Below are 11691 nucleotides of genomic sequence, written 5' to 3' on the forward strand. Positions count from 1 at the left end.
TGTATAGTTTAAATAAATATAATTTATAATTTTGAAATAAAGAAAATATATCCAATTTCTTATGGAACTTACTAATGGAAATAATTGGCAATTTTACAACCATAATGTTTTCGCATCCACACATTTTTCATATATTTAAGAACGAAGAATCATAAAGGTACTCAATTCAATATTAAAATAATGTTAAAAATATTATTTTTAACGGGTAGACATCAGTATTTTTAAGCAGTTTGCTGCTAATTTATATATAATGATGTCATGTTAAAGAAGCAGTAAACAACTAAACTCTGTGTTCGATAAATTTCTTTGACTTTGATTTCATATTGAGAAGAAATAAAATCCTTAATTTGAATCAGTTATGTTTAAGCGGATGAAGAAAGCTGTGTGAGTACACATTAAAATTTTATTAAAATGTACAAATTTTAATTTAAAAGTTTTTGAAGATTTTTTGATATTTTTTGATTAATAAGGGCGCGAGCAAAAAGCCGTCAAGAAATGTAGACCTTCACAACATAATTCATTTTATTTTATTTCTTTTTAACGTCTAAAAATGAAATACAATACAACAAACTAAAATGAAAACAAGTTGAATTTCCTTACTCCTGAATAACTGAAAAGTACCGATTTTTTTCTGTTCCGTATGAGATATTAACAATGATTCTAAGGAATCTTAGCTCAATGACAAGCTATATTAAGGCTAATTAAAAACTACATTAAATATTAAATAGGAAAATATGTTATGTTACGCTAAATCAAAATGAAAATTAATTGGCTGTGATATACACAGAAATTGTGTTTTATTTAGTTTATAAGTTGTTTATGTTGTAATTGTTTAGATTTTTTTAACACATAAAATCATTGTAAAAAACATGTTTAATCTGACGTAGAAGTTACGAATCAAAAAATGAAGAAAAATTGAAAAAGTCCGACAATATGCGCATATCAAATGAAAAGAAATCCTATGATTTCCATTTTATTATTCAAAAAAAGTTGTTAGGTTTTTATTTGAACATAACTTCCTATTGGATTTTACTGTAATTTAAAGTTTATGTTTCTTACGCCATTTTTTTTTTGTTATTAAATTTTTGCATTATTTTATAATACTCGCTGGGTAGAGAAAATTTTTATGCAGAAACGTAAAAAGTTAATAATATTTAACTGAATAATTCATTTTTTTTTAAAATTAAGTTGAAATAATAATGAACATACGCTTTGGAAGTATTACCAACTACGTGTCCGTGCTGAAAATATTTTAGTACCAAGTAAGATAATGTAAAATGTTCATATTTATGAAAGACAACTACGAACCTGGTGTAAAAGCCATTTTTAATTTTTTTATTATAGTATTGAAATATTTCGTAAATAACAATTGTCTGATCGTCTGCCATTTTGTCTTTGCATTTCCGTATTTTATTTTATTTTATAACCGACGATGAACAGCTGACCCAATTTTTCGGGTTTAAAACTACTAATGTTCAACTCCGCAGTTGTTCCACCCATTTTCAACTCCACGAACATCAATGTTTAACTTGTAATTTTAAATTGTCCAGAAAACAAAGGAACTTCTGGATTCAGTGCATTGAGAAATTTTCCTCCTTGGAGGACTTTTTGATGGCACAAACCCTCATTTGCCTTACAAGGAGAGGAAAACCACGAAAACCTCCACTGTTTAGCCTGACTGCAATTGAACTCTGCAGAATGGTTCTTACATACAGGAAGCTCTAACAGGAAGCTAATAAATACATACATCTTATATTGCTTGTTTTGGACTTCTTTTAATGACTTGATGGCAAATGCAGCCTCAACAAAGTTTATTAATTCATTTTGCAACTTTATTTACTTCAGAAAGTGTAGGAAATGGAGACCATTAATGCAGTGTAAATTTCTTTTTTTTTTTAAAATTAATAAATAAATATTTTTCAATCTTTCAATATGCATAATATGCGTATGGAATAATTTAAGTACGCTGATATAGCGTACAAACTTTTTTGGCGAAGAACAACAATGAAAGTAGCCGTAGTTTTTTATAACCAAAAATATAAAATGTTAAATATAATAATATCATCAATCTAAATACTATTATATGAACCAGTAAAAAATTTTCATGGTATATGCATCAAGTTTTGAGCAGAAAAAAAATATTACTCTGCATAAATTGTTTGGTAATGATGGGATTTCCATCTACTTAGTGACAAACTTAATATTTCAAGGGATTGATTTCATATAAGCTATTTAATTAGCGCTAAATATATGGAATTAGACTCACAAACCTACTTTCTCAGAATGCATTCCAACTAATACAATTTTCTGATAATTAATAGATGATCAGTAGCAGTAAATTGAACAATATGATAATAATAATTAGCTTCTTATAGTTAATTTCACTTTTTTCGCATTTCGTCACATCTTGAGAACTTCTTTTTTGTTCCGCTCTTTCTTATTTTTGAAATTTAAAAACCCGTTTATACAAATCTTAGAATGAAAATAAATTTATTATTTCAATTTCAACTGCAAAGGAAAAATTTAATAATTTTATTTATGTAGTTTAATACATTTTGTTTTTTTTTAAAAAAAAGAAACAGCTGTAACTGATAAAGTATCCAAAACAACTTATGCCGTCGAAAGGGTACCATAATTATTATTCCGATTTCTTACAAATTATAAATCTTACAAAAAATTTTCTCATCGGAAAATGTAGTTTTAAAAGTGCTGCAATAATTGTGCTAATGACAATCAGTTTGTTTTATTTGACAATTATTAAATGAAATAATAAATAAAAATAGTTTTTAAAGAAAATAATTTCTAAATTAATAATAAAAATAATCGATAAAAATTATTATTTAAGTAGCATTATCTTTGGATAAACAAGTTTTATCATTTTGTCAAACCCTTTTCGATTTTCAATGAAAAAGTTCCTGAAAAAATATTAAATTCAAAAAGTGAAATTTACAGTAAAGTGAATGTATATTTTTGTGTCCGATTTTGTAAATCAATATATAGTTATCACTAATTAATAAGCATTATTGAATTTAACTCTTTTAAACAGATAAAATTGTTTCGTGAAAATCTAAGCATTATGCCTAAATATATTCAAGGGTGAAGTGTTATTTTTTGCTTCATTGCGCGTAATGTATCCCGCATGTGCATGTAGTTGATACACCAAAACTTAAGATTTTCGCACCAAAACTGAAACATTTTGTTTTTAAAATGTATTTTTTCATATGCTTTCAAATTCTATATCGCAGTTATTACTGGAATTTAGTAAATTGAATGACACAATAGCATTGAAGTTTATAAGTGGTTTTATCGGTTAACCTTGCAGGAAAAAAGTTTTTTCTATATTTTTCATTTCCTTGTGTTTTAAAACAACATATTGGATTATAAAATACTTTTCGCCTACTCTAATCTAAAGAAACTTTTTTACGCAAAAATCTATTTCTAAAAATTTAAATGAAATTAATCGCACATTTTAGGTGCCTTTTGTATAAAGTTAACTAAAATTTAATGAGAAAGATAAATTTGGATTCTATCTGAGCAACAAGCAAAGTTTTGTTCCCGATGTTTTACGTTATTACTGATAGAGTTATGACGTCACCGTGTTCTAAAAATATTAATGAAGTCAATTGCTCTTGTTATAAGTACTTTTAATAATTTCGATCTTCTAAAAAAAAGTCAAGATGATGAACTTTCTAAAGAAACTGTAAGTTTTTTTATGCATAATTTTATACTAATTATTGATGATTCAGGTTACACTAATGAGTGAGATATATTTCCTTTCGGTAAAAGTTATTTTGAAGCTAATTTGTAAAGTGCTAAATACTAACGTATAAATGAACTTTGAATGGTTTCATTTTTCATACAATTTTGAATTAGATAAATTTGTTAGCAGTCATAAGTGTTGATTTTAAACTATTTCTAAAACAAAAGTAATATTTTACTAAGGTTTGAAGGCAAAATTTAAATTCCTAAACTAATAAAGCTCTAATAATATTTTCTACAGTGAAAGTTATGAATAAAGATAAAATTTAATAAAAACAGTGGTAACTTTGTGACAAAATGCACGCTGCTTTGTAAACTCTTTTCCAAAAGATGTATTATTTGTGTGAAACTGTAATTTATCTATTACACAGAAATAGTTCCTTGTTAACTATATTAATAGGTTTTAGAGCGAAGAATATTAATTTTGATTGATATTAATTGATCAGCTTTTAAGTAAATATTTCACGTGAACATTTTTGTCATCCGATGTAATAGATCATATCACCGAATCCAGTCTTTCGTTTTTGCAAGCGTTTGCAAATCTCACTGTCATAATGAAATCTCATTTTCTCTATTAAGTCAATGACTGAAAATCTTAAAATTTCATGTCGTTCCTAGCTTCTCCTTTATTTTAGTGTAGCTAAATTATTTCAAAATAGCAAAAAATCTCTAAAAAGAGAAATATTTTACAAATACTTCAAGAAAAATAGGTTATAAATTCACCGATATTTTAAAATTTGCTATTGCCAGAGAAACATATAGTACACCTTATTTCTCATAATATAGGGTGGTATTAATTTTCAAGCATCACGTTATTGATTTGTTTTCATTTTGAAAGAGGAAAAGAGGTTTATGAGAAAAATTAATAATCTTTTACCTTGCATTTTCGGAGTTTTAAAAATCATTACTTTTCTGAAAACATTGGTAATCATATTTGGCACAGTTTCTTTTAAACCTAAATACCATATTTTTCTATTCTTAAAAATTATCAGAATGTCTCAGAAGCTTAAATGATCTTTTAGAGCAGAAACTACCTTTATTTCACACATAGTTCATTGAGGGATGAAGTATTTCAATACCGCAGAGAGAATGAAAGAAAAAAAATTCTTTACACTTGTTGTACGTACACAGTCCATTATTTTTTCTGTCGTAACCGCATCATTTCAGTTTTCAATTTAGCATTTTCTAAAGATTATATCTGTGATCGAAGTTTTAATACAAAAATTATAACGATAAAAAGTATAATGTTTTTTCATCAAAATTTTTGAAGTGTTTTGTTTGTGACGTATTTGTGTGTTTTATGCACAAAATCTTCGCATATTTGAAAACGAAGAATCGGAAAAGTACTCAATTGGGTATAATATGAAAAAAGCACAACTACTTCGATTTAGTAGGAACAACATATGACGCAATGCTAAACGAATGGAATTTAGTTGTTGTTTATTTAGTTATTGTTATTAGTAGTTGTTGTTATTTGTTTCAGTTGTTGTTGTTTATTTAGTTGTATTTAGTTTCAATAACTTTTCTTTATAATGCAATAAAATCTGGCGAGCAGCTATTTAAACGATCGAACACTTCGTTTGTTTATTTGTGGCTTGAAGTTAGGCTCGCAGAAAATGCCGTTCATGGGTTAAATTTAGTAGGAACAACACAACCTGTGACGTAGGCTATATTATACCCAATTCAATATTAAAATAATGTTAAAAAAATAATTGAATATTTTTAATGGGTACGCATGATCATTTTATAGCAGCTTGGTGCTAATTTTTATTTAATGACGTCATATTAAAGAAGCAATAAACAACTAAACTCTGTGTTCCATAAATTTCTTTGTTGAAATTTTGAATACTCTTAAAAGATTTTCTTTTTGAAAATTTTAATATTTAATTTGAAAGAATTCAATCATGTTTAAGTGGATTAAGAAAACTGCGTGAGTATAAGTTAAAATTTTATTAAAATGTACTAATTTATTTTAAAGTTTCACAAGATTGTTTTGTTTTTAGAAGTTAAGATTCAAAATATGAAGAAAAAATAGAAAATGCTCGACTGTATGTGTATATTATGTGTAAAGAAATCCTATGATTTCCATTTAATTCTTTAAAAAATAATTTTTAGATTTTTATTTGAATAAACCTTCCAATCGAATTTTATTGTGATTTCAGGTTTCTGCATCTTATGCAATTTTTTGATACTTAATTTTTATAATCGTGCATAATACTTGATGAGTAAAGAAAATGCGTCTTAGAAATTCAATAACTTAATAATATTTTTGTTAAAAAAAATAAGTTTAAATAATAATTAATAATGATTTAGAAGTATTGCCGACTACGTGTCAAACCTAAAATATGTTGACACCAAATAAGAAAATGATATTCATGTCTTTCACAAATAAGAAAACTTAAAATATTCATATTTATGAAAAATGAAGAGTAGCCTACTTTAAAAGCCTTTTTTATTTCTCGCTTATAGTGTTTAAAAATTTCGTAACAGATTATAATCTGGTAGTCCGGTAGTTTGTCTTTACATTTCCATAGTTTATTTTTTTTTATTTTATAACCGTCGTTGAACAACCGAATCAATTTCTTGGGTTTACGACTTCTAATGTTCGAATCCGTAGTCTTGTAATTTTGAATCCAATCCAGAAGACAAGGGAACTCCTGGAAGTGGGAGAAACATGCCTTCGTGGACGATTTTTTTTTGTTGGAAATAACCTGCATTTGCGTTACTCGGAAAGGAAAATCACGAAAACCTCAAACGGTTTGAATAATGTCAGGGCGACTCCAAATCGTGATCCGCCTACCACTGAGGATGAGACGTCGGCTTTGTGGTCTGTGCGAGCCGGGTGTGGAATTCATATTGACCAACCATTGCTGGGATTCGAATCCGGCTAATCTCATAGGAAAGCCAGCGCTCTATCCCCTGAGCAACCATGACTCTATATTTCCATATATTTTATTTTATTTGATAGCCGTCGTTGAACAGCCGACCCAATTGTTTGGATTTACGACTATTACCGCTAAACTCCATGTAATTTTGAACCCAATCCAGAAGACAAGGGAACTCCTGAATCAAGTATTGGGATAAATTTGTCTTCTTGGAGGAATTTTCAATTGAACTAACCCGAATTTGCGTTACATGGACAAGAAAACCACGAAAACATCATACAGTTACAATGATGACAGGGGGACTCTAACCCATGATCCGTCCACCATTAAGAATATTTTACGTCCGCAGTGTGTTCGATGCAAGCCGGATGCGGAATTCGTATCAAATCGTTATCTCTTGGATTCAAATCCAGTTCAAATCATTGAAAAGCGAATGCTCTATCCTCTGAGTCATAACGGATCCCATTGCCACACATTTAATATTGCAGCTGCTTTTAAAACTCAGATATTTGATTAAAAAAATAAACAAGTTTATAGTCCTTATATTGTTCCAATATTTCGCTGTAAAGAATTTCGGCATATACAAGCACTGAAAGAAAAAGAATTGCATTGGTAGAAAATCATTGATTAAGAGTTATTTTTTAATCTTCCTTCTTTCTTATTTCAGTATCCAACACAATCCATTGTTTTCTTCATGAGAGCCTAAAGTTATCATCTTTAGGATTCCATGACTAAATAAACCATATGATGACTCTATTTTTGGAAGTTTTCTTTTGGTGACAATGTTCCATCTGTATATGTCTTCTAACATTGATGGTTTTGGAGTTGTTTTTTTATGACTCAAAGGCAAATGTAGCCTAAATATTATGATTTATCAATTGTTTTGCATTTATTTTAGAAAGTGTAGAAAATTGAAGTCATTAGTACAATGTAAATTTCTTTTTTTTTTATTTTTAAATAAAATAATGAATTAATATCTTCTTGCCTTTTAATTTGCATAGTATGGCTATTTAGAAAAATTTTGCTCTGATTTAGCTTACTAACTTTCTAGGCCAAAAACAGCATTGAAATTAGACATAGTTTTATAAACAAAATTATATAATGTTAAATATAATAATATCATCAATCAATATATAATGTTATCAACCAATATACATTTTTCACTATATGTACTTAAGTAATTAAAATTTTTAAATCTTAAATTTAAAACACATTCTTAAAGGTATTATTTCCGTTAATACCTTACATCTAATATATTTTTTAATTTCTTTTGAATAACAAATTTCTTGTGAAATAGTTTTCTTGATCGGTGAATAAAAAGAGTCGATACATTAAGAAACTTAAAGAAAATTTATGAAAAGCAAAATAAAACAATTTATAAATAAATACATGAATTAATTTTCATTTATTGGGGAGAAAAGCACTATTTTACCGCTTTATAGGACAGCAAAACTTGCCAAATTTTTCTCCAGTCCAGTGAATGCTTGATTTATTGTGTTACTAGGTACTACTGGAAATTTCATAACTGCTGTTGTGGTATTTGGTACCTATTAATACCTAAGAAAAGAGTTTTCGTAAAATGATTTCCCTATCTTCTCTGAACCGAATAAATACCAAGATTTCTTTTTTTTAAATTTGGTATGAAAAACAAAATATTATTTTGAATAAATTGTTTGATAATGATAGGATTTCCATGAACTAACTTAATCTATCCTATCTTTATTTTTTTATGTGTAATAGCATATTTAAATGTCCTTCCTAAACTGAATTATACCTATAAACTAAATAATTAATTTAATTTAAATTTGAAATTTATTTTATGTTTCCATCAAAATTCCTGGTTTTGCTAAAACAGTTAAATTAAGTGCCATCCTGAAATAATGTGTAATTGTATCGAATTTTATCCTCATGTTTGAAGTTTTAATAATTCTCTGAGCTTTTTCGTACTTTTTTGTATGAAAGAGTTGCCTTACTTTGCTTCACGATATCTGTATAAATGGAAGAAATATGAGTGAAATCAGAAATAAGTGTAAATTAGTTCACAAGACTACTACACGAAAATTTTTTTATTCAATTTAATGAAATGTATTTTGCACATATTTGTTTATACATTTTAAAAGATTCTCACATGTGCTTTTCGCATCATTATGAAGTTTGAACCAACTAAAATATAACGAGGGAAGTAATATATTATCCTAAATATTTATCCTTGCTAGATTTCAGATATTTATTTTTCTATTTCTGATGGAAGCGATCAATGATTAAAAGGTGCATTAAACTTCTCTGGCAAGTTTTTGATTCCAGGCGAGCTGTAAGCTCGTATTTCTTATTTCCAATGCTATTCGTAATAATGTTAGCCCTATGACGTCGTGTTCTATAAATATTAAATTGATTATTTGTTTTTGTTATAAGTTAATTAATTATAAGTGTTGCTACGCTACTGAATATTTAAAATCATATAAAGATGATGAATTTTTTAAAAAAAACTGTTAACTTTAAAATATTTTCAATTTTTAATTCATATTTAAGATTAAGTTGAATAAAAATAATTTTCTAGTTCTCTTTTAAAGTTATTATGTATTTTGTCGAATAATAATGCATAAAGTAATTTTGAACATTTCCTTAAATTATCACATATTAAGAACTGTTTTTAAATAATCCTTTTGATCAAAACTGTATTCTTAATATTTATTTATATTAAATGAGGAATGATCGTAATTTTACTATTAATTGATTTATAATGTGCAGGAATACAAATAATTTCTATGACTTAAATTTTGAATTTAGTAATGCACGATGCTGTTAAAAACTCTTATCCAAAAAATTAAGTGCATGCTTTAAATTTGCAAATATGAAAACACCATATTAATTGTATTTAAGTCTTTGATAGAAAGGAAAATTCTAATCCTGTCCCCGAAAAAGGAATACATTTCATTTTTTGAGTATTCCTAAGATTTTATACGCCATTACACAATTTGCTTTTTGTTAATTTGGACTTGTTTTATAGTTCCGTACAAGATTACTAATTATGTTAACTTCATGTTCACAGTAAATAGAAAATGAAATGAAAATATTTCATTATATTGAACTGATTAAGTTAATTCAAATTTTCATAAAATTTCCTGTTATTACTTCACGTGAAAGTTTTTTTCGTCAGATAATTAAATTCATCGGTTCCTCAAAACAAAACTAGCAATTTTTTTCAATGCTATGGTGAATCTTGATGGGGTTTTTTCTACTCTTAATGTTTATTCTTTTGTCTATAAAATAAATGAATAAAATTAGTTCGAGTTGATATTTTTTGATTTAATTTTTTTTTGAAATAAAATAAGTGCTGTAAGTGGAATCGCCACACAATAGTGTCAGTTCGAAAGTATAATCAAGTACTCATACTGTCTTTTATAATAATTTTTAAAAATACAGTTTTTAAAATGTTTTTGTTTCCCAGGAAATAGAAAAAGAAAGTAATTTAAATCTTTGTAATGTTCTGAGATTTGGTAAGATGACGAAATTAGTTATTATAAAATTGTCGACGGTCTATCATTTTTATTCGCCAAAACGTCACATTTTCAGTGCTTTTAAAGTTATCTAAAATAATAGCTGTTTCTTTAACGTTTTTTTTGGGGGGGGGCTGTTATTATAAATCTAAATAATATAAAATCGATAGTAATTGAAGCAAAAACTCAATTATGCACTAAAATGAAAATTTATTCAGAGAATGTTTCGAATAAACCTGAAATTGTCATGAACGACAGCAACATATTCAGTGTTGATTGATCTTTATTTTAATTAATTAATCTTTATTTCGATTTGAAGTTTGGTAAAAATAATTTTCAAAACTGTTAACTTAAAATTCCACGGGAAGTATAATAAATGATAAAAAAATTGGATATTTTTACTCCTTATGAATTTTTTTTGTATATGCCTTTCATATTACGTTTACGCCAATGTTTATTGTTGATTTATTTATTTTTCTCTGCTAACGAAGAATTGGATTTCATTTATTGGCAAACAGCAATAATCATTAGCTGTACTTTATTTTAGAAGAAAAACATAACGCTATTTCCAAGTTTACCTGATATGAAAAGGACCGTAACCTATGAAACACTTCTAATGGAGAATGTTTAATGAGAACTAATAATCGAAAAGTGCCTAATTTTAATTTTTTGGATTTGTACTTGTCTGTTACAAGGCTCGATGCATTCCTTTAAAAAAAATTTAGTTATAATGTTAAACTGAATGAGTTCCTCTTCTTTCTTTTCAGACGACGGGCCTTTGGAGGCAAACGAAAAGGAGATGTTGAAGAACTGAAGAAGGAAAAGATTCCACTTCTTCAGGTGACTCAAGAGGAAGAGGAAGACTTCTTTCGTTGGAAAGTTCCTTTTCAGGAATGCAATTTGGTGAATTGCCATCCTGATGTTCATAAAGCGGTGCAGTACTGTGAGCAGAAAGATTTGTTTGTTATCACCAGTAAAGGTGAAGTAACGGATCAGCCTGATGCTCATAAGGTGGTGAAGTCGCGTGAGGCGAAAGATTTGTCTGTTACCACCACCAGTAAAGGTGAAGTTGAGGATCAGTCGACTAAAGTGGACTTAGTTTTCACCGATGTTGAACTGAAACCATCTCTTCATCGTGCATGGCTGGATGTCAACTACATCTTAAGAGAGGTAAGTCCAAAAATGTGAATCTGTGATTCAAAAGAGAAGAATGTTTTAAGACAGTTCCTTACGATCTAAAATCTTATTATAAAGCGCTCAATAGAAACGCTGACAGTGTCTGAAAGCAGATCAACTTACGTCAATTTTTCGTATATAATTCATATTATTTTATGTAAACTGTTGCATACATTTTTCATTTCACCTCTCCGTCGGTAAGTTTTTTATAAACACATTGTTTTGAAACTAAGTTTGAAACTAACAATAAAATGTGGCTTTATAATACGTGACGAAATTTGGTAAATGCTGCAATATTTGATAATTATATCATGATATCTTAATGCATGGCATAAATACCATTCAATTAAATTTACTTTTTTGGTTTTTTATTT

At 27.6% G+C, this 11691-nt stretch overlaps 1 long non-coding RNA gene across 1 annotated transcript; it reads left to right on the top strand.

The window, feature by feature from the left end:
- Nucleotides 1-274: 274 nt before the first annotated feature.
- LOC139425772 (uncharacterized) lies at nucleotides 275-7622 on the top strand. The gene is made up of 2 exons (XR_011636916.2): nucleotides 275-384; nucleotides 7312-7622. It is a non-coding gene; the product is annotated as an uncharacterized LOC139425772 (long non-coding RNA).
- The last annotated feature ends 4069 nt before the right edge of the window (nucleotides 7623-11691 follow it).

Source organism: Parasteatoda tepidariorum, chromosome 4, assembly GCF_982258835.1.
Source record: "Parasteatoda tepidariorum strain Cologne lab strain chromosome 4, Ptep-v5.0, whole genome shotgun sequence".
In the NCBI taxonomy this organism is placed as follows: Eukaryota; Metazoa; Arthropoda; class Arachnida; order Araneae; family Theridiidae; genus Parasteatoda; species Parasteatoda tepidariorum.